Raw genomic sequence first — 24,162 nt, forward strand, 5'->3', positions numbered from 1 at the left:
ATACATTAGAATTGGAGGACCAGGTGTAAAGATAAAGATTCACAGCTCTTCTATTAATTTGAATGTTTATTCATATGATTTTCTATGGCGGTCATTGGGTGGTACTTGAACTGAAAAGTTTGAGAACCATTGCTTTAGACAAAGAAACGTTTTGACATGAAGCAAATGAATTAAGATTTTGCAGCGTCTCCAGGAGACTAATTAACAAACAATGTGAATTATTTTGTGCAAAATACTGAAGCACACAAGACCTCAAATCTTGCTGGGGAACATCATGGATCATCAGATTTTGCTGGCTCAAGCGCATTCTGTTATTGAAGCAATACAGTACGACATATCACATTCTTAAAAAGTCTGCAAATAATGTTTATTTGTCGATTTAACTTTGCCTCAAACTGATAATTTAATTTAAAAAGTAAAAATAAAAACATTGTTATTAAATCAGCAAATGATTCTAAGAAGTGGTCCGAGACTTTTTGTCTACAACATACTGAACTTCTGTATGTGTATATTTTAATCTAAACTTTATTTGAAAACTTTTAATATAAACTAAATAACAATTATTCATTAAAATACTATACTGACATACAATACTATTTTCAAACTACATGTACAGTAGTGTACACTGTACAGTCCTTACTCAAGTATGTGTGTGCCACCAAAAATAAATGGAAGACTCAACCACTCAGTCACTTTCACTTTTCCTCTTGCGTTCTTCATTTGTTAGAGTGACTGTGCACAGGGGGAACAACACGAGATCAATACAGTTGAACTTCAGCCTTCGATCCCCTCAGTGCCACACCGTTACCATGGAGACGGCAGATCCGGTCCCCAAACGTTGGTAACCTCTGGAGTGAACGGCTACAGTATATATTGACCAGTGGTTATTTCACACTCTGGGTGCCATTCTTAAAGCTGAATTTCATTGCATGACTTTTGTTCTAAATTTAGTCCTGATTTGCATTTCTCAGTTCAGAATCTCAGTTGATATATTACTTTAAAACAACTGTGAGGTGTACCATGGGCACAGGTGGTTAGTAAACATGTCTGATGTTGTGAGACGTCTTTAGAGGAAATTTAAAGTCATACACTGACCAGCCAATGAAAATAGAGGGTGCGAAATGACAGCGCTCAAGTAGGAATGAGAAAATGATGGTGCGTTTTTATGTATTACAACTTACTGGACAGTTGGGTTGGGTGTGATTCTATATTGTTTGTTGTGGGCAAACATTTATTTTCTGTAGCCATTTACAAAGTAAGTAAGTGTATGATGCCTACTATTTAAAAATGGTTTCAAATGTAAAATTGTGTAGTGTGTTTTAAACTTTAACTCAGTTTTGTACCATCTATTACCACAGGTAGAAAATACCCTAATACCCTTAATACTCCTAACGTGTTAACTGGGTTCAAACTGCTCTTATAAGTGTTATAATTTTAACCAATTACATAAGATTACTCATCGAAATGCAGGCGTAAAATAAAAAATAATAAGTAGTCAAGGAACTGCTTACAGTTAAACTATCATTACGTTAAACATACTGTAATAGACTGGCATTTCACACCCATATGTTTGCATGCACGTACGTGTCTGTTCACAGGCCCAGTTCGGCAATGAGAGTAATTTGATTTGTGACATCTTCACTGTGATCTTGGTGTGGAGATCAAATTTTCAAGCCAAATGACCGCAGCGAAGCATCCACTTCCTCTGCTGCCATGGTGAAGAGCTGCCACGGTATAGCTGACACAAAAATATGGATGCATCACAACACATCATTGACACACAGTTTGTTGAGGAGCAAATACAGTATATACTTTTTACAATGTTAAATAGGGCTTATTAGACTTAAAATAGATTTCCATCGACTAATGTGGTCGACATATAAATATGAGTATGGGATGATAAAAGTCAAGACAGCGTCTTTACTGGACTCAATACTATCCACGCAGTAAACACAAAAATGGTCCCTGGTCTTCCCAGAAACATGGATCTTTGCAGTGGTCTGTGGTAATTATAATTTAGATTTGAAGTCTATGGTGTGTCTACCTGGAAATAAACATGTTCTAATAATAACAATAACAAAAACAATTATACAAATATTATATGTATAATATAATAATAATATAATATTTATTTATTTATATACTATTTATCTGATTATGCGTATTATAAATTAGTATAATAATAATAATAATAGAAGCATGGAAAGTCAATAAAAAAGCCCATATAATGAAAAGCAATGTGTTCCAAAATAGAATAAAAGTTTGATTTTCACTTTAAACAACTGCAGAGAACCTGCAGAGAATCTGACGATCAATTTTTGGATGACCTATTCCTTAAAGAGCATCACCTCTCTCAATACAGCAGCAGGTACGACACTATCTGCGGGCATCGTATTCTTGACAAGCATTACAATGAGACAGAAGTAAGCGTGTGATTAAATGTGTGTGTGTGACCATGGTGATGGAACTGTAGATCGTCTTTGGTTTGGCACTAAAACAACCATCTGCTAAAGCTTTGTTTTTTAGACCCGAGACAACAACGAACCAGCTGTACGCGTCTGCGGACATGTGTGCCTGCGCACGCGTCTGCAACAAGAGCGAGGTGGAAAACAAGAAACGAAACAGACGAACACCTGTGAGCTGCCAACAAGATCCGCGGTTCGCGTCACCTCTCGGTAATGTATACTGTACATTAGGAGCGGGGTCACCGGAGGATTTCACCAGGCCTGTCGTTATGAGTTTCGCAGTCTCGGCGCTGCATCCGGCTTTCTTTTCATTTTAACCTGGTTGTGGTTGATTTCACTCCAATATAATGGGGAACAAAGCAAATTTAACCTTGAAGAATAAACAGCGTGAGTTTGAATGTGGGCCGATCTTAAAGAGGCTATTAAGCATGATGGATGGAGCTTTAATCTGCGAGCAAAAATAATCGTCTTGTTGTTTCATCTTCCGTCTTCATTATATCCAAAACTCTGCGAGGACAAAATGACAGAGAGGTGAAGTAAAGCAAGGAGAAGTTCTCCTTTTACTGTTCCAACACAATACTGGGCCTGTTTTTAGTGAATAATGCCATTATTATTGTTAAAAATAATGTATGCGTGTGTCCTGCTTGCATTAGTCTTTCAAACACAGTGAATAATTATTGAAAGAAGGTGAACTCAGAAAATGTTTTATTCAAAAGATAGGCGAAAGGACAAACTGATTTCAATCTATTCACTATCAAAGGACTCTTATGGGAGCTAAATAATATTTTTTGAGCAGTATATAACTCCAGGGCTCTTAAAGTTCATACCTCCTTCACAATGGCTCTGTTTACACATTTCTTTGAGAGACTCCAGAAGGTCATTCAGCACATTGGGCATCATTTCTAAAGCCTGTGTTTGAATAGTGTGACTTTCACAGAGTTGCTAATGGAAAAGTTTGAGCAACATTGAGTGACACCCAGCGTTTGTTGCTTCGCTTCTCTGGATATTTCAGACGGCGTACAATAGAAAGAGGCAGGTCGGCTCAAGTCCCTACTCGGTGTCTGCCATCAGAGGACAATGAGGGTCACGTGAGGGCAGAATCGAGTCTGGCCGGGCGGAGGAAACGGCACCTGATGGGGTAAAGAGTCGACTCGATGAAAGAAACGGAGAAAAAGCACAAAGTCCACGTTTGATGTATGAACTCAGATGTGATGGTAAGACTCAAGATTCTTTTCTATAGCACTGATGGAGGTAAATGAAAGTTCACCACTTAGTAATGTCTTGTCAGGTGGGTTATTTTGATGCTTGCTTCAACACACAGAAGAGTAAGTTCTACAGATCGGCATTTGTATGCATGTTTAAAGCAACTGTTACAGGTAAATGAGTTTACATTGTTAATGCAAAATATTTGAGAAAAATGCAATAATAATGAAAGAGAATTAACTGGAACGGAAGTGGTCTCTATATTATAAGTTTTAGGAGCTCAGAGAAAAATATAAAGTAAGAGAATATAGTAAAAAAACACTCCCTATTAATGTGAATATAGCCCTGATTAAAAGCCAGATTTATGTCGGAAAGCTGGAAAAAATAGACATTTTGGTGGGATTTGACAGCCCCCTTTTGTCAGCGGAGGTGGGTTGCACCCCCAGAATTGCACATGAATGGGTGTCTGAAAACTGCCCCATTACATTCAAAGAGCACAGTCAACTCAGCGAGAGAGAGAGAGCACAGCAAAAATGTAAGCACTGGATTGATAATGATAACTGTGTCGAAGTCCAGATGGGAGAATGAAGTAGGCAACTAGAGGTAAAGAGACCGAAAGAGAGAAAAAAAGAGATGAATGCATCTCCTGTTCTTGACGAAGCGTCTCAAGTATAAACAGGAAATGCAGCTGCGCTCGGACCACTCCCCTCCTTCCCCCCTCCCGCTTGTCCCAAAATACCCCACATTCCAAACAAGCTTCCATCATCTCTTTCTCCATCCAACCAAACGTATTTCAACACGTAACAATAAAAACGAAAAGCAAAGTTCTTCGAAACGCTTTAGCTTTTACTGCACATTCCCCAGTGCTCATTCTTCCCATTGTTATGTGGTCTGATAGTTAGAAATCTAGACACGCAGTTGCTTTATTTGCCTAATCCCTCTTTCTCGAGGCACGGATGGGAGAATAGTGGCTTTGTGGCCGCAGACAGTGTGGCAAAAGAACTATACAGTACCAAATTGAGGTCACCTAGAGACAATGGCTGCCCTTCAGCGTGTATTCACAGACGTCTCACAACTCTATCAAACGTGTCTCTCCTCGCAAAAAGCTTTCGTCTTTCCATCTTACGTGCCAACAATAGAAGCAGGACTCCTGAACGCTCCCACCTACTCCCCGCCAATGGGCTTTGTCTTTCTCTCCTTCTGTTCCAACCTGACAGGGTGCTTAGAGTTCTGCTAAAGGGCATGGGATCAAAATCCATGTGGGAAGGAAGCGTTTTTAGGGTTTTTCGTTTTTTAACTGTTTAGGGATGTAAAACTGTTACAAAACATTAGAACCGGATAAATGATACAAATATGAAATTATAATCAACAAAGGCAAGTCAGGTTACTTGGCGGCCATATTTGTTTGCTTCCAGTCACACAAGTACAACTCCTGAATGGTTGAAAAGACAACAATGACACCATCATTTTTTTCGCTCAAATCACCAATCTGATCTAATTCTGTTAGGGTCTTATTTTTCTTGTGTTGCATCTTAATTTACCTGTGCAGACAAGACTAGAAAGCCTTCTGGGTTAAAGACTGACATCAAACCAATCGTCTTTTCCCTGGGAATTCAACCCATCCCGATTGCGCCCCGTACATGACTTCTTTCTGCACCTGATGATAATCTGTTCTGATGGAGTGCTGCTCTTCATTTGGAGCATATTAGCTGCCCTCTTGGACACAAGGTCCAAACAAAACATGCATATGCATGCAGCTGGACCAATAGAGGGATTATGTCCATGAATATATTAGGGCCGGGGCAGCCATTCTGCATACCAATGCGCGCCCCATGTCAAACTGTCTTGGCTTTGCATGAATGTCTACATCTGGACAGGCACATCATGTGATCTCATTATAGTTCTAATTAGATCACGTATGTAACAGGAAGCCTGATTATTTGTTGCCTATTTACCCACAGTCTTTTCGTACTGTAGAAATTCACTTTCAAGGTCTGAACCAAGGGAGTAGAAATGCAACTAATGTAGAAAGAAAAACAGACAATGATTTGTGAGCTTTACAGGTAGTGCAGGTGGCTGTATTTTATAGCACAATATACATTAGGTCAGAGGAAAAAAGAGAAATATTCATTTTTCTTTATAATAAATATTTAATGTAGAAAATATTTGGAGTAAAGATTTATGATATATATATATTTATGATATAGGAAGTTGGGCACATAAGAGCATTTTTAAAAGGGTCCTTAAAAAAATAGGCAACAGCCTTTGCGCTACATCACAGATAATGAATTATACTTAATTTGATAATTTATTATTTTAGAATAATAGAATTTAATTTTATTTATAGAATTTTCTTCCTTTGTATATGAATTTGATGTGAATTGAGCTTTTTCAGTATGTGCACATCCTAAATTAAACATATATAATATTTATATATACAGTATATTAAATATATCCTTGAACTCTAATTGTATACGTCTGCGCAAAGTTAGCTTTGCAATGATCCTTTTTACGACCTCATCCATCGCATCGAGAAGAAAAAAAATACACCCAAAGACCTGTTAGTCAGCATGACAGCATCCATCACACCACATCAAGTTGAAATGCAATCCCATGATGCACTGGGCCATGTGCTTACCAGGCAGAGCAGCCTCCATCTCATAGGTGAGCTGACCCCGCTGCGGTGAGATGAATGGGGGGCGTGTTGGTCCTCCTCTGTGGAGCTGAACTGTGCTGCTACGCTAATAGAGATCTAAGCTCAGGACACACAGGTGATTACCTACACTCTCAGAGGTCACGGCGGGGTCGTGAGCATAGCGGCTCGCCGCTGTCAGACAGACCGGCCGGGCGGCTTTGTAATTACCCATGAGGCTACGGCAGTGGCGGAGACGCCGCATTGAGGGATGCTGAAAGCTGCATCCAGCGACCTTTCTGATTGGGGTTAACAAGGGCCTGATTTGCATAAAGGGAGTGGTTTGATTAGGAGTTTGGTGTGCATGCTCAGATTCTTGGAAACAAGAGGGCGTCAGTGAAGTGAAGCTTGTCGGTGTGGTTTTGTGAAGGTTTTAATGACTTATCTGGCCAACCGATACACGGTTGCTTTGTGGTTGGCAATTGTGCCAAGTCGAACCAGCCAACCCTGATCTCCATATCCAGCTCCCTCCTTCAATATATACGTACATTCTATGACCAAAAATATGACGCCAGAACATACTTCAGGAGCATAAATGTTTTATCTCAGCCATCTACGTACAGAAAAAGGACGGTCGCAGTTGCTCTGAGTGCTTACGAGAGCTCAACCTGTTATCTGAGAGTGAATAAAGTCACCGAGAGTCAAAGACAATGGAGCCATCAGCTAACACGCTGTGACAGCACACCCTTCAGAAGAGTTAATAGACTCCGACCTAGTGTTTTAAAGTGTGTGAGACTGAGACCGAGAGCGAGAGAGACTGTCACGAAAACAGACATCGTATAGACTGACACCTGCATTTCATCACTGCGCAACCTCAAGCGCACACACACACTCATTCATTATTTACCCTGGTGACCACTAGGATGGCATTCCCCTGACGGTCCCCAAACACAGGGATGGGAGGATTAAACATTTAACAGTGCATGACAAAATGGAACAAGAATGAATAAATAAACTAGATGATAAAGCACCGTCAGCAAGCGCCGGGCACATACACCTATCGACGCCGCCAAAACACAAGCATTGCTCTTAGCTTCAAAACTACATGGAACTTGCAGAAACAAAAGCTGCGAAATAAACAGATGCTCTCAATTGTGTGTGCGATCATTGTTTAACTATGAGAATCGGTTGCGTGGTCAAGTTTACTATATAAGAATACTAAATGGCAGATGACCTTGGAAGAGGAAGACCTGCTAGCGATTCATGTTGATGACATCAGACAGGACAACAGGACCCCCTACCGGCTAGGACCTCCCTAAGCCTTCCACCAATCACATGACGCCCTGGAGGAGACCAATTTGGCTGATCCTGGGCTTATTTACCTTCAGAAGTATGTTATGAGACAAAAACAGTACTAAAGGAGGCCTAAATGCGCCATAAGCAAGCGTTTATTGCAGTAGTTCTCAACGGGTGGGCCGGGACCCAAAAATTGGTTGCAGGTTGGTTCTCCGAGGGTCACAGTGGGAGAAAATAATGCTAAATGCTATGTCATTCAAACCCTGTATGACTTTTTCTTCTGTGGAACACACATTTTTCTTTTGTGTTCTGCAAAAGAAAGAAAACCATAGAGGTATGGAATGACATGAGGGTGAGTAAATAATGATAGAATTTAAAGTTTTGGTCTCTTTAAGGATGCTTTTGTTACCATTGTACATATTAGGCATGGTCTTGGGTTGCCACCTGATGCCCAATGATAAATCGGGTCGTGTAGCAAAACCAGTTGGGCAAAACTGTTTTATGGCATCCAGCAAGCACGTGTTTTTGCTCAATTACATGCGTAGATGTCCGTAAGTTTGGGTGGGCATACATGATACCGCATACCATACTAACACACCGCCTATGTACGCATTGAGTGTTGATGTATGTTTGTACGTAGGTGTGTGGGGGTGCGTGTTTGTGGGTGTATGTAATTGCGCGTCTTTGTGTTCACGTGTGTGTGCACGCGTCTTTACTTGTGTCTGTCCCCCTTATCTATTCCCCTCTTCTTCATTTCATTGGCAGACTAGCCGAGCTCAAACTGTTCAGCTGCGACTGGTCCAAGGCCAGTAATTACAGCTTGTCAGAAAGAATTAATTTTCTCATTTCTCATAAAGATGTGTAAAAATTACCATGTTATTATACACCGACACTCTCCAGAGGCACACACCAAATTTAATTTAGAATTCTTCCCGCACATTAAATTAAATCCATAAATAAGAGTTTAGGCATTGGTAGGGAAGCATATGTTCGTTAGGCCAAGCAGGCTGCTCGGGCCCGCGCTAATGTCTATTGTAATGTTTTAATAGCGTGTGCCTTCTAAGCACCAATAAATTTATATGATCACAACAGGCGATGTCGAGCGCACGGCCAATTAGGTTCTGCTGCTGTTGGCCTTAGGAGGAAGTACAGGTGGGAATACATGAAGAGGGGAGAAACACACAAACAAGTAAGGGAAAAAGAAAACTTCCTGATCCCTGTCTGGAAAAAATATGACTGTATGAGCTTTGGCTTAGCAATTAGCCCTGGTGCTCAAGTGGGCAACGCAAGTTTGAATTGAGCTTGCAACACTTTATATCACTTTTGGTCCTCTATGAAGTATATTTTAAAAACATTTTAGATATAAAAAATTGGACAATATAAATATTAAATAATCTATATTGAATAATGCAAATTAATCCATACTGTATATTGTGCATATATCCTCCTATAAATTATCTTAAGTTTTTGCATTAGGATGTTTTCAAATGATTATTTTACTGTGATGTGTAGAGCACAAGAATCATATCATAAAAAAATCACAGTAAACTCATATATTCTTGTTAGTATATACGAGGACTGTGACATGTTTGGTGTCATTCAGTAAAATAATATGTCCTCTATACAGAGAACATTAATGAATAGCTCAATCCCTGGAGAACATGGGCTGTCACACATGAAATTAATACAGGATCATTGTCGACCCTAAATGAAAGCCATCCAGATTTGAACTGTCTCATGTTTCACACTGTTTATACTTAATACTGGCTTTGTAATTAATTTAGGGTTGCCAGGTTTGAAGATTTTGTACTGTACACTTTCAAACCCTGGGTAAATGTTTGTATTTGCAAATTGGACCATGTGCATGATGTAACTTTACATAACTGTATCGGACACAGAGAAATAAAATGCAAAATAAAATAACCACGTTGTCATCATTTATTCACCATCATGTCATTCAAAACCTGTATAGGACACTTTCTTCGGTGAAATACAAAAGAGGATATTTTGAGAAATGTCTCTGTGGTTTTGTGTCATACAATAGAAGTCAATGGGGTCCAGTGTTGTTCAAAATATCTTCTTTTGTGTCCTGCAGAAGAAAGTCAAACAGGTTCGGAATTACACAAAGGTGAGTAAATGATAAAATAATTATTCTTGGGTGAACTATCCCTTTAAGTCGTAATAAATAAATACAAAGAATGAAATCATTTATCACAGCCTAACACTTTTAATTGTCTTTCCTTAAGATACTGAAACAAAACACCCAAACATGCTAAAGTTTCTGCAACTGTACGAAGTGCATCAATATTTAATAAGGCAAATATTAGTGCACTTTATAATATTTGTCTGGTTGCTAAACAACTCGCTGTTACTTTCATTTTTTGCACTGTATACCTTTGGCCCAAATATTCAGACTTCGCCCTGTGGGGAAAACAGTGCGAACCCTCCTAAAAACCTCTTTTAAAATACAGGTTTGAAACGTTGCCTTACTCAAGTTTAAACGTGGCTGAATTGGGATTTAACATCAGTGTGGTTTTGAAATCGGTCTCATTGTTTTATTTAGACAGCTACTCTGTCTATAACTGGTATTAAGAGTCAAACTAGCACTATTTAAGTTTGCAGTTTGTTTCAACAAACCATGATGCAAAGTCCAACAGTGCCGTTATTTCTAGATCAGAGCACATTACGTCAACATCTCAGTATCACTCATCTACAAACAAAACACAAGATCAATCACTCAACTATCTATGGTGCAGATAAAAGGCAAATTCCACACTAATAAATGTGTTCATGGCCTGCCAAAACCCCATGTGCTTTACATGGATGCCCACAGAGAGAAGTACAGGGAGGCAGGAAGCAGATACAGACAGAAAGACGGTTGGTTGGAGATAAAGGCGCAGGAATTGTGGATCTTGCAGTGAGGGGGCACAGGACGGTGGTCTCCCACTGCAGTGGGTAGCCGTACGCAGACTCGTGCGCAGTGCCACAGTCAGAAAGACAGAAATAGACCAAACTCTCACATACCGCCAACTGTGTCTCATAGGCTCCATGAAACATGACTACAAGCTGCGAGAGACAGTCCTTTCTGACACGTTGGAGCCCGTCTGTGATGCGTTTCCACACACACTCAAGACATGTATGGCACACATGCATGGTAAAGATGGCCACCAACAGCTCCGTCCACCCACAAACACAGATGATCAGACAAACAACCCTCTCCAAGATGTTATCCCAATGCATGCACACACACAAACAGCCCTCTGAAGGTTCTAATGGAGTTGTTTAGGTGTAGCGTGTACACGGGGGTCGTGGAGCATATGGTGGTCTATGTGTATTACATCATGCAGAGCTTTCAGCAATCCCTCCGAAATGTATTTGGATGGCTGAGACGGACTTCAAATATATGAAATTGAACTCATTATCAGATAATCAAACTATGTGGAATCTGCAAATATGATGCAATTCTCCAAGCTAACTTATCTTAGCAACTTCGGGAGCAACAAGTTCTTTACACCCACTTGTTTTGATCCTCATACAGTAAGTGGATGTTCAAGGCTACGTCCGCATCATCCTGAATTATATTAACAACACATTTTGAGGAATAGATCAATTTGATAATAAGAATATGAAAATGTTTAAGAAATGGTCATTAAAGTACTGATCAACCTGAAGGAAGAATGTGGACTCTTGAATGTCTATGGTTGTTAATAAAGAGTTTGGCATTCAAATTACTTTCTTACATTAACCGAAAATCATTGGTTAAAGAGGCAATTAAGCTGCATTATGGATAAATAATAATATATGTAATAACGAGATGCAATAAAACAAACGAATGCCTTTGAAAGTTTGTGAGGGCCTTTTGAAGATATCTGCATTACGTACGTACCAGTCAGTTTTCACTGAAGTTTTCACTACTGGCTAGTGAAAGGCTTCTGTCCTTGCGTCTGCTTCAACCTATACGAAACAAAAAAGAACAAACTAAATTAGAATATACACTCGAGCTCTCCGAACTAATCGATTGAACAAGTGCTTCACCGCTTGAAGAGGTTGTGTGCTGGTCAAATGAATAAACTTTGTTCTCCTGAAGTGTTTGTTACCTTGAAACTATAATTCTTCCAAGTTTTCATTTTAGGGGCACCAGGAGAACTCCTGAATCTCAGTTTGGACATTGTGTAGACGTTCCTGTCCATAAACAACTTAAAACACTCTTAATCCCCTTCACAGAACTTGCCATTGCATTTGTAAATTATATGGTACTTAAAATGTCACGTCCAGAGTTTATGAGTGTAAGCACGCGGAATGAAGAGGATTCTCAAAACTTTATCAAAGCCTTTGGCAAGCTTTCATTCTCCTCAGCATACCCAGCGCTAAGTCTTACATCATCCTTCTTAGAACTGGATTGGTAAACTATGTCATTTGCGAGTAGTTTCGGGAGATTTAGACCACTGTCCCTCGCTTAAACATCAAACCCGATGAGATTTAGAGGACGTGCTTGTATATGTCTTCTCGGGAACAATGCAGGGACGTGTGCTGGAGACGCGCGGTTGTGTAGTCTGAGAACATTGGGATCTTTCATTACATGCACTGAGATTCATTGTAAGTTTGTAATCTCGCACGCTGCCGTGTATAATCCGCAGAGAAAACTTGGATGTCATCGTTTGCCCGCAACGGGAAGCTTTCTGAAACACGTTTGAACTTCTTAACCTCAAATGAACACGGCATTCAGTTTTGGCTCGGTCACGTAACCAAGATTGGTGTGAATGGGGGTAACTGGTTCGCTCATCTCAGTGTAAGATGTGTCGGACCACCACCGGTGCTTATTCTGGGGGTGCATTTTCACTCACAGAACCGGTGGAGATGCTTGTACAGATGAATTCAGGCTTTGTGTATAATAGGACAATAGAAAGAAGAGTTCAAAACGATTGTCAAATTTGAATTGAGACGAAACAGATTGATAGAAAACGTTTAATAAGTTGAAACGAACACCCAAATTTCAAACCCCAAATTTATGAAAATAAGACTATTGGTAGGTTTTGGAACGGACACATAAAAACTGTGTATTTGTTAGATTTGTGTTTTTTTAACACATCGCTATGCTCAGAGTCTACAGGTAAAAGGTTATAGGTTTGTTTATTTTTAAGTCAAAGCATCCATGTGTGTGTGTCAGAACAGGGTCTTATTTACTCCCGTCAACCCATAAAGCCAGCCTGAGTGCCATGCTGATTGAAATCCTCTTTTGTGTGCGCTAGTCTTCAGTGATGTGGCTTTTCTCTCCACCTCATCTCATGATGGAAGCCTATACTGTTAATCTGAGAATGGACCCTGAAAAGACAAAATGAGTTCTGGGGCTGAATGCACTCTTTACCTCCTCTGTCTTGAGCCTATTCAGTCGTGGGGCGTCAGAGCTGGCGACTAACACCTCCACAACAATGCGCGGCCCGACCAATGCAAACCTTCCGTGGACAAACCACTCAGTCTCTAGAAGACTTGTTTTTCCCACATTATCTTCTTCGCAGAAAAACCTTAATGTCTGCCATTATAGCCCCTCGAAATATGGCAGATATGTAAACACATAATGAGTGAGCGTTTAAAGGGGCGGCGAAATGGATACGTGGGGAAGATATGTTGGGTTTTTATAAGGGAAAGCACAGTTAAAATAACAATTAGGTCATCTTTCGTTAGAATTATAGAGAAGTAATAACCGCTACCTATCAGACGGTAAAAATGACAAGATCATTCCATCGTAGATATGAGGTCGTATGCAGTATATAGTGGGCACGGTGAAGCATGAATAATCTACGGCATTCAGCAATCATTACCTAAATTCACATGGGGCTCAAAGGGCACTTATGTTGAACTGAAAACTCGGAACTAAAAGATTGCAGGTCGAAATGGTCTGTAGTATCACAGGTTTTATTGAAGTATCTTGCATGTGCCAATAGCTTTGCTTTTTTGAGCACTCTTTTATTTGGGGCGAAAATGCTTCTAGTCATAGAATTGCAAGAATGCATAAATTGCAGCAAAAGTACAACATTGTTTTGGAAATTAGAGGCTTGGTGCTTATACAGACAGTGTGGGTTTGAGTCAAGCCTGCATCATTTCCTGATTTTCCTGTCAATAAACATGGCAATAAGGGAAGTCACACAAGTAGATCGATATCTTCAAACAATTTTAACCTTCCTTATTAGAAAACAAACAGAATTTGCAGTAAGAGAGGAAATAATTTATTTGAAATAGGTTTTGTAGGATACCAAACACACAACCAATTATAAAAAATGACTGGAAACGTTGACCAACCTAAAAGATGGGCATATCGATGGACTCCATTGGAGCAAGAATAAGAATAACATCTCATTGTTGTTCGGGGGGAATTCCCCTCTGAGGCAAGATAAGTCGGGTCCTTTGTTCTCTGATCTCTGTGACAGAACACTTATATAATGCAGTCATAGAAAATGGGGATATGTCAGGCCACAAAGCAAATCTGGTCTTGTGGCCTGTTTAGCAAAGGATGGATGAAAAATAGGAAGAGAGGGGGAAATCATAGGACTGCCGACTTATAAGGTCCAAAAACTCTGTGTGAAACTGAGCATCGTGGTCTTTGCACAAGGTTGAAGAGACATATAAAAAGTCAGATAGGGAAGATGAAGAAAGGAGGTGAGTGTAAGAATGGTTAAGAATGCAAGATTGATTATAATGTGAATCACTCTGAATAAATGTGTTCATGCATTTGTCAGATGCTTTTATCGACTTGACAGTGCATTCAAGGTATACATTTTATCAGAATGTGTGTTCATGTATACAGTACATTAAGCCACTGTAAGTTTTTATTGCTGCATACTCTACTGTACATGTTTAATACATTATTACTAATCTAAAACACATTTTAATTATGTCTGATTTTAGGCTCTCTTTTCTATCATTTTCATAAAGGTTTTTCACTTTGTGTATAACTCTGGGTTATTGTGGTGTCAAAGGAATACATTATAAAAATACTAAACAATACTTGGATCATTAAAAATTCATGCACTTTGAACAGTTGCAAACGGTTTTTACTACAGTGTGTGTGCGTTTTACAAATGAACAATGTAAAATCTTAAACCCTTAATTATGTTAAAGCATGATTAAAATGATGCTGAAATGCAGAGTTGTAGCAGAATGTTGCTGGTAATATTTTTGAACATCATATGAAAAGGGATAGTTCACCCAAAAATGAAAATTCTGTCATCATTTAATCACCCTTTTGCCAATTCAAACCTAAATGACTTTCTTTTTTATGCAGAACACAAAAGATATTTTTAAGAATGTTGGTAACTGAACAACGGTGGTACCCATTGACTTGCTTTGGTTTCGTGTCCATACAATAGAAGTCAATGGGTACCGCCATTGTTCGGTTACAGACAGTCATCAAAATATCTTCTTTTTTGTTCTGCAGAAGTTAGAAAGTCATACAGGCTTGAAATGACAAGAGTTTGAGTGAATGATGACAGAATTTTCATTTTTGGGTAAACTATAACTTTAAGGAAATGTTAATAAACATAAGATTAGTTATGACAAGACCACTGCTTTCACACAACACATTTAAGTAAAAAAGTTAATGAAGCGTGAGAAAATTGAGAAAAGGAAGAAAATAAGAAGTGTCCCTCTTGACTCGATGTGATTGTGAGTTGGGCCTCTGAGGTAAGCAACACAAAGAGATTAACCTATTTACATCTGTTACTTACTCTAATGACTTTTTGTAAGGCTAATTTCAGCCATCTGCGTTCTCTCTAAAGACTTTGTCACACAAAACTAATAAAAGTCATCTGGTGCGCAGAATTAGAGAACAAAACTGTACAGAGAAGCAGAGATTCAAAGACACTAGGGTTGACAAACAAACACACACACACATATACACAGCCGGACATATGACTGGGCATGCATTCCCTGACATGAATGAATCACATGCTCACTGAAAAACACAAATTAAGACCCTAATGCAGATTCTCAAAGTTCATTTATGTGCTGTGATCTACAGCAAAGTTTTTCACCGTGTCTTAAATTTTAAGGCTGTCAAAAGGTTAAAACAGCTAATTGGTGTTAATATCATGATTTTTGTCAGTTTTTTTAAAAGGAAGAAAACCATGCAGGTGTGAGATTTGTCAATCTGTGTGAATGAGAGCCGCATGACCTGCGGGTTATTATTCATACTTCTATTCCACCACACAAAGACTGTAAATGACTCCTGTTAAATGTACCATCTGGGTTTGGTTTATAAATAAATTTACTGTCCTTGTCTGGGAAAGTTTCTCTGTGATTATTTCCAGAAATGTCAAACAAGCTCAGGTCTCGTATTAAAGCGTTATGAGGCGAGTCGGAGCATCCGTATTACACCACGTTTCTTTTTTTGTGGTTGAAAGCCAATATGATAATGTCAAAGATACTGCCAAATAATATAAAGTATGAGTTCAATGGGAAACATTTATGCTTTGATGTCCATGAAATGGGCTTAAACTGTATTTAAGAGGGCTGCATTTTATACTTTTGTACATCATATAAAAATCGCTCTTCTGAACCACTGATCTATATAAATGACTGGATTGCGCCTAGAACGCTAAACCAACGACAGGAGGTGAAGCCACCAGATGCGATCGCGCCGCCATCTTGGTATGCCCAACTGACAAGAGAGCGCCATTGACTTACAGTTAAAATTACAATCTAAAATAACCAGTTTTTCAACTTATTAAGTGCGCGATATGTTTTTAGTTCACATGAGCGTTAAATTAATTGCTCCTTTTGATGTTTTTTTCCAATGTTTATGTTTATTTTGGGCAGAATAGCGACGTATAGAAATCAATGTATAGAAGGTGAGTGTATTTCACACTGTTGTAATGGCACGTATAAATGTTTAGAAATAAAGCTTCATGACTTAAAGAATATACAGTATACAGACTGTATTTAGATTTCAGAATAAGCATATCACATACTGATATGTACGCTACTGTAATGAAAATGAATGTAACTCACTCTATATCTAATAATTAATAAATAATTAACCATTTACATGCTTAAGACATTTGCGTTGTAAGAATGTACTGTGAGACTTTAGATATAAAAACGGGGACTGTTTTATCATTAATATGTGATAACTCCCTATTAATTTAATAGAACGTTTGGGCATACCAACATGGCGGGCCAGTCATTTATATAGATCTGTGTTCTGAACCTTATTTGATGAAGCAATGAACGTACCATGCTTAAATTTCTTACAGCATCTCATCTGCATCTTTGTATTAGCTCAAACTTTATGTCTTGGGAAATTCGGGAACTTTTGAAATTTTGGTACATATACACTTTTAAAAATGCTGTTATATTTAACCCAGTGTTGGGTCAAAATAGGACAAACCCACCCATTGGGTTGTAAACTAACCTGTGCTGTGTTATTTCAACCCAAAATGCTGGGTTGTTTTAACCTATTGTTGGGTCAAACAGACATTTTTCTAGGTTAATTTAACCCAACAGCTGGGTTTGTCCCTTTTTGACCCAACGCTGGGTTGAACATAACCCAACATAACCCAGCAGTGTATTGAGTTGCTTTTCATATTATATAAGTGAAAGTGTGAAAGTGACCTATTTGTCAGATATGGTGACCCATACCCGAAATGTGAGTAGTGAACACACGCACAGCAAGTCGTGAACACACGTACACCCGGAGCAGTGGGCAGCTATCACTGCAGCGCCCGGGGAGCAAGTAGGGGTGAGGTTCCTTGCTCAAGGGCACCTCAGTCGTTACCCGCCGGACCTTCTGGTCACGAGTCTGACTCTCTAACCATTAGGCCACGACTGCCCCTATATATGAACTTGGGATAAAATAATCTATTAACGGAATAAATGCAAACTAACACCAGAATTTACATAGGTATGCATTCTGCATGAGTGCTTGCATGGCAGCAAAAATGGTGTTAAGCAGATTTAGCTTTAAGCTTCTGGTTTCGCCACATACTTTACAATTGTCGGTTTTGCTATTGTAGCTTTAAGATTTCTATATATAAATGACCTTAGTTGGCTAACAACGGTATACCTGCCTACTTCCCACTGTAGGTTGAATAGGGTGGTCAAGTCAGGACAGAGAGAAAGACCTAGCAGCGCAGCCGAACAGATGTGAGGGTTAAAGAAGGGGCGTCGGAAAGCCCGTCCAGCCAACCAATGATCTGGCTTTATTAAATTAATACAGCTCATCACAGCACGCCTCAACACACCGGCAGAATGACACCAAATCTCACTGTTTTAATCACATTACATACGGGCCAGCTCATTAACTACACAGGCTACTAGGTTCATATGCAGTGCACAGGGTTACAAACACACACGCAATCACACACATCCACACATCACCAGTGCTGATGGCTACCATTCGCATGTACCGCCTGCCCTCTACACAGATGTGCTTTTACTGAGACGCGCTCATTTTTTAATAATTGATTGTGTTTTGTGACATTTACGGCACTTCTGTCCGAAAAACGCTTTGGATAAGGGTAAGGTCAGGGTCGCACCCATGTTCAAAAAGCACCGGCTTGGGAGACGACAGGCATTCTCTACAATTCCTAGATGGACTTCCATAAAATGAGCCTGTTCCTCATCTCCTCTCAATACCGTACAAAAGAGGTCTATCTGAATAAACGTTATACAGCCAATCTACCCTGCAGCGTTCCAGTAGTCTATCAATACCATTTTGCGCGGTGCCTATGAATAAATAAGTTCACTTTGAATGTCGTTTTCTCAGAATAGGAGTCGAAATGCACCCAGACAATACACCAAACATGGCAAGCGTTTTCCTTATGATGAAAAACCTGAAATGACGACCCATCACCAGAACAAACCATGTACTTCCTGATGTTTCTATACACCTACACATGCTCAGGTGAACTGAAAGTGAAATGTTCAGCAGATCTTTATTAGCTGTGTTTGCTAATTCAAGCGTGACTATTTACCCCTGCTCACGCTTAACCATAAAACCTAGTTCATACAGTACCGACAGTGATTCAATTGCTGGAGGTCGTCTAGTCTCTGTATATTAAATTGCTCGTAGGCGTTCCTACTTGACTCCAACACGAGCTTGGGCGGGCGACTTCCGCTTACGGCCACACCACCCTGAGCACGCCCACTCTCGTCCGATGCTCCAGACCAATGTATAATGTTTTAAGGCCCTTGTCCTCCTATTGGTTACCTCATATTGGTTTCCACAAAAACAAATAAATCCTATAGATCCTATAAACATTACAGGAGAGCCCAGGACTAGATCACATATACTTGAGGGTTGGCTCTTTAAACTGTTGCCACAACCACCAACAAACCATACAGAACACCCTAACAGCCATGTAACAAGTTCTCTAGTTCTCAAACAAATGCCATGCAAACAAATCAGTACATTATGCCTCATGAAATATGTTTATATATCCCTACTGCCTGGGCTGCGTTTCCAGAAACCTTCTTATCGCTACGTCGTTCTTAAGTATATATCGCTACCACTCTTAAGGTATACCTTAAGAATGACGTAGAGTCAAGAGGGTTTCGGGACACGCAGCCCCGATCATTACGGGATTCACCCTAATTCATTTTCAGACTCTGCCTCATACTGAGCTCTAAAAGCTGATGTTTTGACCGTGTTTAGTGGTCTCAGATCAGAGGCGTGCTCAGTTTGTGAGTTAATAATAAGGAGAACATCACCCTGCTTTTGTCCTCTCTTTATAAAGAACACATTAATGACACTGAGAGCAACAGCATCAGTGAACCGAAGAGAAACAAATAAGGCAGAGCGAGAGAGAGAGACAGTGAGAAACAAAAAGAGATACTGGTTGCTGAATGCCATGATGTGGATCCATTAAGGTCAGACCATCAGGGCACACGATAACAAGGGTCACAGAGTTTTGCTGTATCATTAACAGAATTAACCTTTGACACACACAGAGAACACACACATACGAATGGACAAAGGCCCTAAAACATCTGTCCTTTACAGAAACACTGCAATTAAACAACTCTAAAACAAAGCACACGAGATGTAATTACTCTCTCAACTCAAACCAGAGGGGGTCAATAATAACATTCTTTTGTAGAGCAGAATGACAGCGTGTATGTTTGCATCGATACACACAATCATATGCGTATACAGAATGTCATAAAAAACACCTTGTCTAGGATATTTCTGCAGGAAGGTTGCACTGACATGAAAGGTATAACATTACATTGGAGAGGGTCTGACTATTATGTACTACAAATATAATTTTTTACTCATCTCATGATGGTATTAATTTGGATAATGGATCAATAATGGACCATACATGTATCATTCTATAGACTGTTTTAGGGAAAACAACATAAACGTTATGTGGCCCAATCTTAGCTTAAGGTAGACCCCCGCAAAGAATCAATAAGAGCTAAGTAGTTCTAATTTAATGTATTACAATGAAAATGTATTACATATATTTAATGTACATATACACAATATATTTAATGTAATATAAATTAAAAGATTAATATAAATTAATTATACAAAAAATAAATATAAAATAAATTGTTATATTACTAGCCACTAGCTGGACCGATAAACAAACACAGACCGGAAGTTAACCGTGGGCCAGGCACGTATGTCCAAAGAAACCATTTATAGGCCAATATCTCTCTTTCTTGTATTATTTATTTATAATACGGTAAAACAAAAAGTAAAAGAAATCTAAACTAAAAATGACAATTTTGTTCTAGTTGCATCTAAACTGGTTCAACTGGCTCAGGTTGAAGTTTATCACATGCAGCAACAATCTTTACAACAGGCTTCCTTAAACTGACAAAAAAAGAAAAAACAAATAAGTTAAATAAAAAAGCCACTTAAAATATATGCAACAAGTCACTAGACAAAAAATTTGAGTTGAAGAGGGTTTTTTAAGCACTTATTAATCTTTGTTTATGTTACTTAATGTCAATACAACTGTTTATGTTAAGTCACTGTGCATTACCTAAAGTTAACCGTAACAACTTTTGATTAAAAAAAGGTATTAGTATACATTACTGGACGTGGCAAATGTTTACTGTCCATCTATGTATCGATTGACCGCTTATATTGTTTGTCATTGTGAAGTGTCCATGAGCTTGGGAAAGGCGCTATACAAATTAAACTTATTATTATTATTATTATTATTATTATTAACATAAAGTAAGATGAACAAATACTATAGAAGTATTGTTCATTACTGGTTCATGTTAACTAATGCATTTCCTAAAATGTGCAAATACAACTTTATTGTAGTAAACCCACACTCTTTATATGCCCCGGCAAACGTCACCGTAAACTAGGACCCCTTGTTCTACAGTATATGCATGTTTGTGTTTGTAAAAGAGTATCATCTATTGATTACAGCAGACAGTGAATGCCCACTGGCTGTTAAGCATGTGTGGATTTCTGTGTGTGTTGTTCTGCTTGTCTTTTTTGGGCCCCTTCTGTCTGCTCTCGTGAGGAAAAGTCTCCGAATATGACAGGACATGAGGGGACCCAACCATGGCAAAGGACACACACTGTGTGGAGAGGACAGACAAACATGTACGTAACAAATAAACACGCACACACAACATCTGCGTCTGTTGGCATCCGGGTTTGTCCTGTGTCCGTCAGTGTGTGTGTGTGTGATTCTCGCAGACACATTTGTGTCAGCTTGATCACAGAGAGGGCTTTTGTGTCCGTGGTCTCTCAGGAACACACACACTGTGCTAACAGCTAAGAATATTCCCCTTCCTATGGCTGGTGAGGCCAAATAGATAAAGACGAGTGCAGTCATCATGCAACTCCTTTTTTGTAATGTGGCCTTTCGGAATGAAAGAGAAATTAAGCATGAAAATAATGTAGGGTGGGATGCGTGAAAAATCCTCTTAATATACTGTAACAGGTGGTTGGAGGGGAGGGGCATAAATAAGGGCTTAGTGATGTCATCAATAAAGGGTCCTTGTTTTACACACAGAGCAAGCTTATTAAATTACATTCTGATTAAACACTTGAGGTTATATACATATGAAATCAATTTTAAGTTTAACTTGAAGCATACTGTATATACACATTCATAAAACATCCTATGCTTTGGACCATTTCAATTGCTGTAAATCATCAGGTCAGACATCACATCTGATCCTTATCCAGAGTCCTGGCTTCATCACATTTCTCCCGTTACATCGCAAAGGCTGTGTAACTACACTAGGGTATTTCAGACAGAGGCTTCCAAGAGGCAGAAAATACAAAAAAATCAAACATTAGCACCNAGCAACTGCCATGTGATTGGTTGATTAGATAATTGCATTAATGAGAAATTGAACAGGTGTTCCTAATAATCCTTTAGGTGAGTGTATATACACATTCATAAAACATCCTATGCTTTGGACCATTTCAATTGCTGTAAATCATCAGGTCAGACATCACATCTGATCCTTATCCAGAGTCCTGGCTTCATCACATTTCTCCCGTTACATCGCAAAGGCTGTGTAACTACACTAGGGTATTTCAGACAGAGGCTTCCAAGAGGCAGAAAATACAAAAAAATCAAACATTAGCACCGCATGAGAGAAATGCTGTAGTCCATTACTGACCGGCCATATGAAGGACAACTCTTTTATGCTTTCCATCATTGCTAATGACCCCTTCTGTACTCTTATCACCCTTTATGCAATCTCACTCGCTATTAATTGAAAGACAATTAATGGCCTACTTCCTTTATCAGCATCATGAAAGGCTTCCCATTAACCATGCTAATGAACTGACCAGTTGCTTATCAGACACACTTCAGCTAGTGGCTAACAGCTAATGGCTAATTGTTAACAACCTCGCTGTATCTGATGGTCACGAGAATGTAATGACACTGTACAAAACACACAGACCAATGAAAGCACATATACACATGACACAGTGGAGATTTGGTGGTACCGAGGGGATCCATGTCCTATTCCATACCTCAATTTGCAACTGTATGCTTATAAAAATGATTTGTGATTTGAGCAGTCGCTACGCTTTTGTGGAAAATGTACATAAAGAAACCTGCAATTTTATGTTCAAACAGAGATGGCGATATAGAGGCAAACGTTACGGATTCATCAAGGTTGTCCTGTAACACCGACCGAATCTCTGAACATTTCACATTTGCAGCAAAGAGCTACGCCTTCACATCCACCCACTCATACGATGACCCTGAGCACAGGCCTTCTGTCACACCTGAAAATCGATTTGTTTCACCTTCATAAAAACCAGCTTTACAATCAAACTATTTGTTCATAGATCATCTCCAGTTGTGCCTGCGGGAGGAACTACATCCCACGTATAAATAAAGACACAATGGGGCGGTTTCCCGGACAGGGGTTATCTTAAACCAGGATTAGGCCTTGGTTAAATTAGGATATTTAAATTGTTTTTAAAAACATACTTTACAAAAAACATTACTGTTGGGCATCTTGAGACAAATCAATCGCACTGATATATTTTAAGATATGTCAGTGCAAGTTTTGTTTTCTCACATTTAGGTAAGTCTGGGACCAGCCTTAAACCCTGTCTGGGAAACCACCAAAAGTGTTTACAAGGGAAGTGAGTTTGAGGGGAAAAATGTATGTCCCAACCTCCTCATGATACCATTAGTAATCAGGATACTACGACACATCCTAAAATTCTAAAAAGTCTTTGACCTAAACGGGTAAAGCCAAATGAGTTTATCTTAGCAGTGTCCGTCATATTTAGGAAATCCTTTAACACTGTTAAACATCTCGGTTTGGTTGAGAGTGTGCAGATCAGTGGGTACTTTAAAAAAGTTTCACCATCTTTGACATTTTTGATCACTACATAATTACTAATATTCATAAATATTTCACAATTATTCTTAAATGTGAAAAAGTATGTTTAAACTTTTGTTCTGTACTTTATGTGCACATACACACAATGAAACACAAAGAGAACTGCACAGTGCACATGGACACACACGTTCACAAATGTGCCTCTAGTGGCTGAGATCTCACCAGTATAAACTTGTTTTTATCTGACACGGTCGCTTCCGTTCATCTGTGGTGTGGATTTGTCAATGCACAATCGCCTGTGTCTTTTGTTCACAGGAAAACTTCCCCAATTACCAACTCGGTCTCTCTTTCTCTTCTTATCTCGCTCTCTCTGTCCCTCGCTGCGCTTCCTCTTTCCAAAGTGTCTCGAAACCTCTCTCACATTTCTCTCTGCTCTCATTAGGTCGTTTGAATAAACTGTACTGTATGTGTTTGGCTAAAGAACACAACTCTGGCGTCGGCCAGCAGGCTAGTGCAGAAATACTATAATGAACTACAAATGGTACATATACTTTGCTGTGTAGTAGCTGAGCGGTGCGGATGCAACACGGCCCCCCACGAGAGACGGGGGGGGGGGGGGTGTAGGCAGCGAATTCACTGGATTCAGAAACACAAGCTTTACTCCCTAACTGCTGTAATGTAAACCAATCAGGCATGGTGGGGAAATGACCAACATGTGTTTATGAGCTGGACCACGACTGAAGAATCTTCTGTCTGAACCTACTATTTCTACTC

At 39.3% G+C, this 24,162-nt stretch overlaps 1 protein-coding gene across 4 annotated transcripts in view; it reads right to left on the reverse strand.

Annotated features, from left to right (window-relative positions):
• The window catches only part of sox5 (SRY-box transcription factor 5), a 166,249-nt gene that overhangs the window by 96,027 nt on the left and 46,060 nt on the right, over positions 1-24,162 (reverse strand). For all 4 annotated transcript variants that reach the window (XM_057324647.1, XM_057324646.1, XM_057324645.1 and 1 more), the window contains one exon: positions 11,483-11,550. The gene's annotated coding sequence lies outside the window, so the exon portion shown is untranslated. The remainder of the gene's footprint in view (positions 1-11,482; positions 11,551-24,162) is intronic.

Source organism: Triplophysa rosa, linkage group LG24 (genome assembly GCF_024868665.1).
Source record: "Triplophysa rosa linkage group LG24, Trosa_1v2, whole genome shotgun sequence".
NCBI classification, from domain to species: domain Eukaryota; kingdom Metazoa; phylum Chordata; class Actinopteri; order Cypriniformes; family Nemacheilidae; genus Triplophysa; species Triplophysa rosa.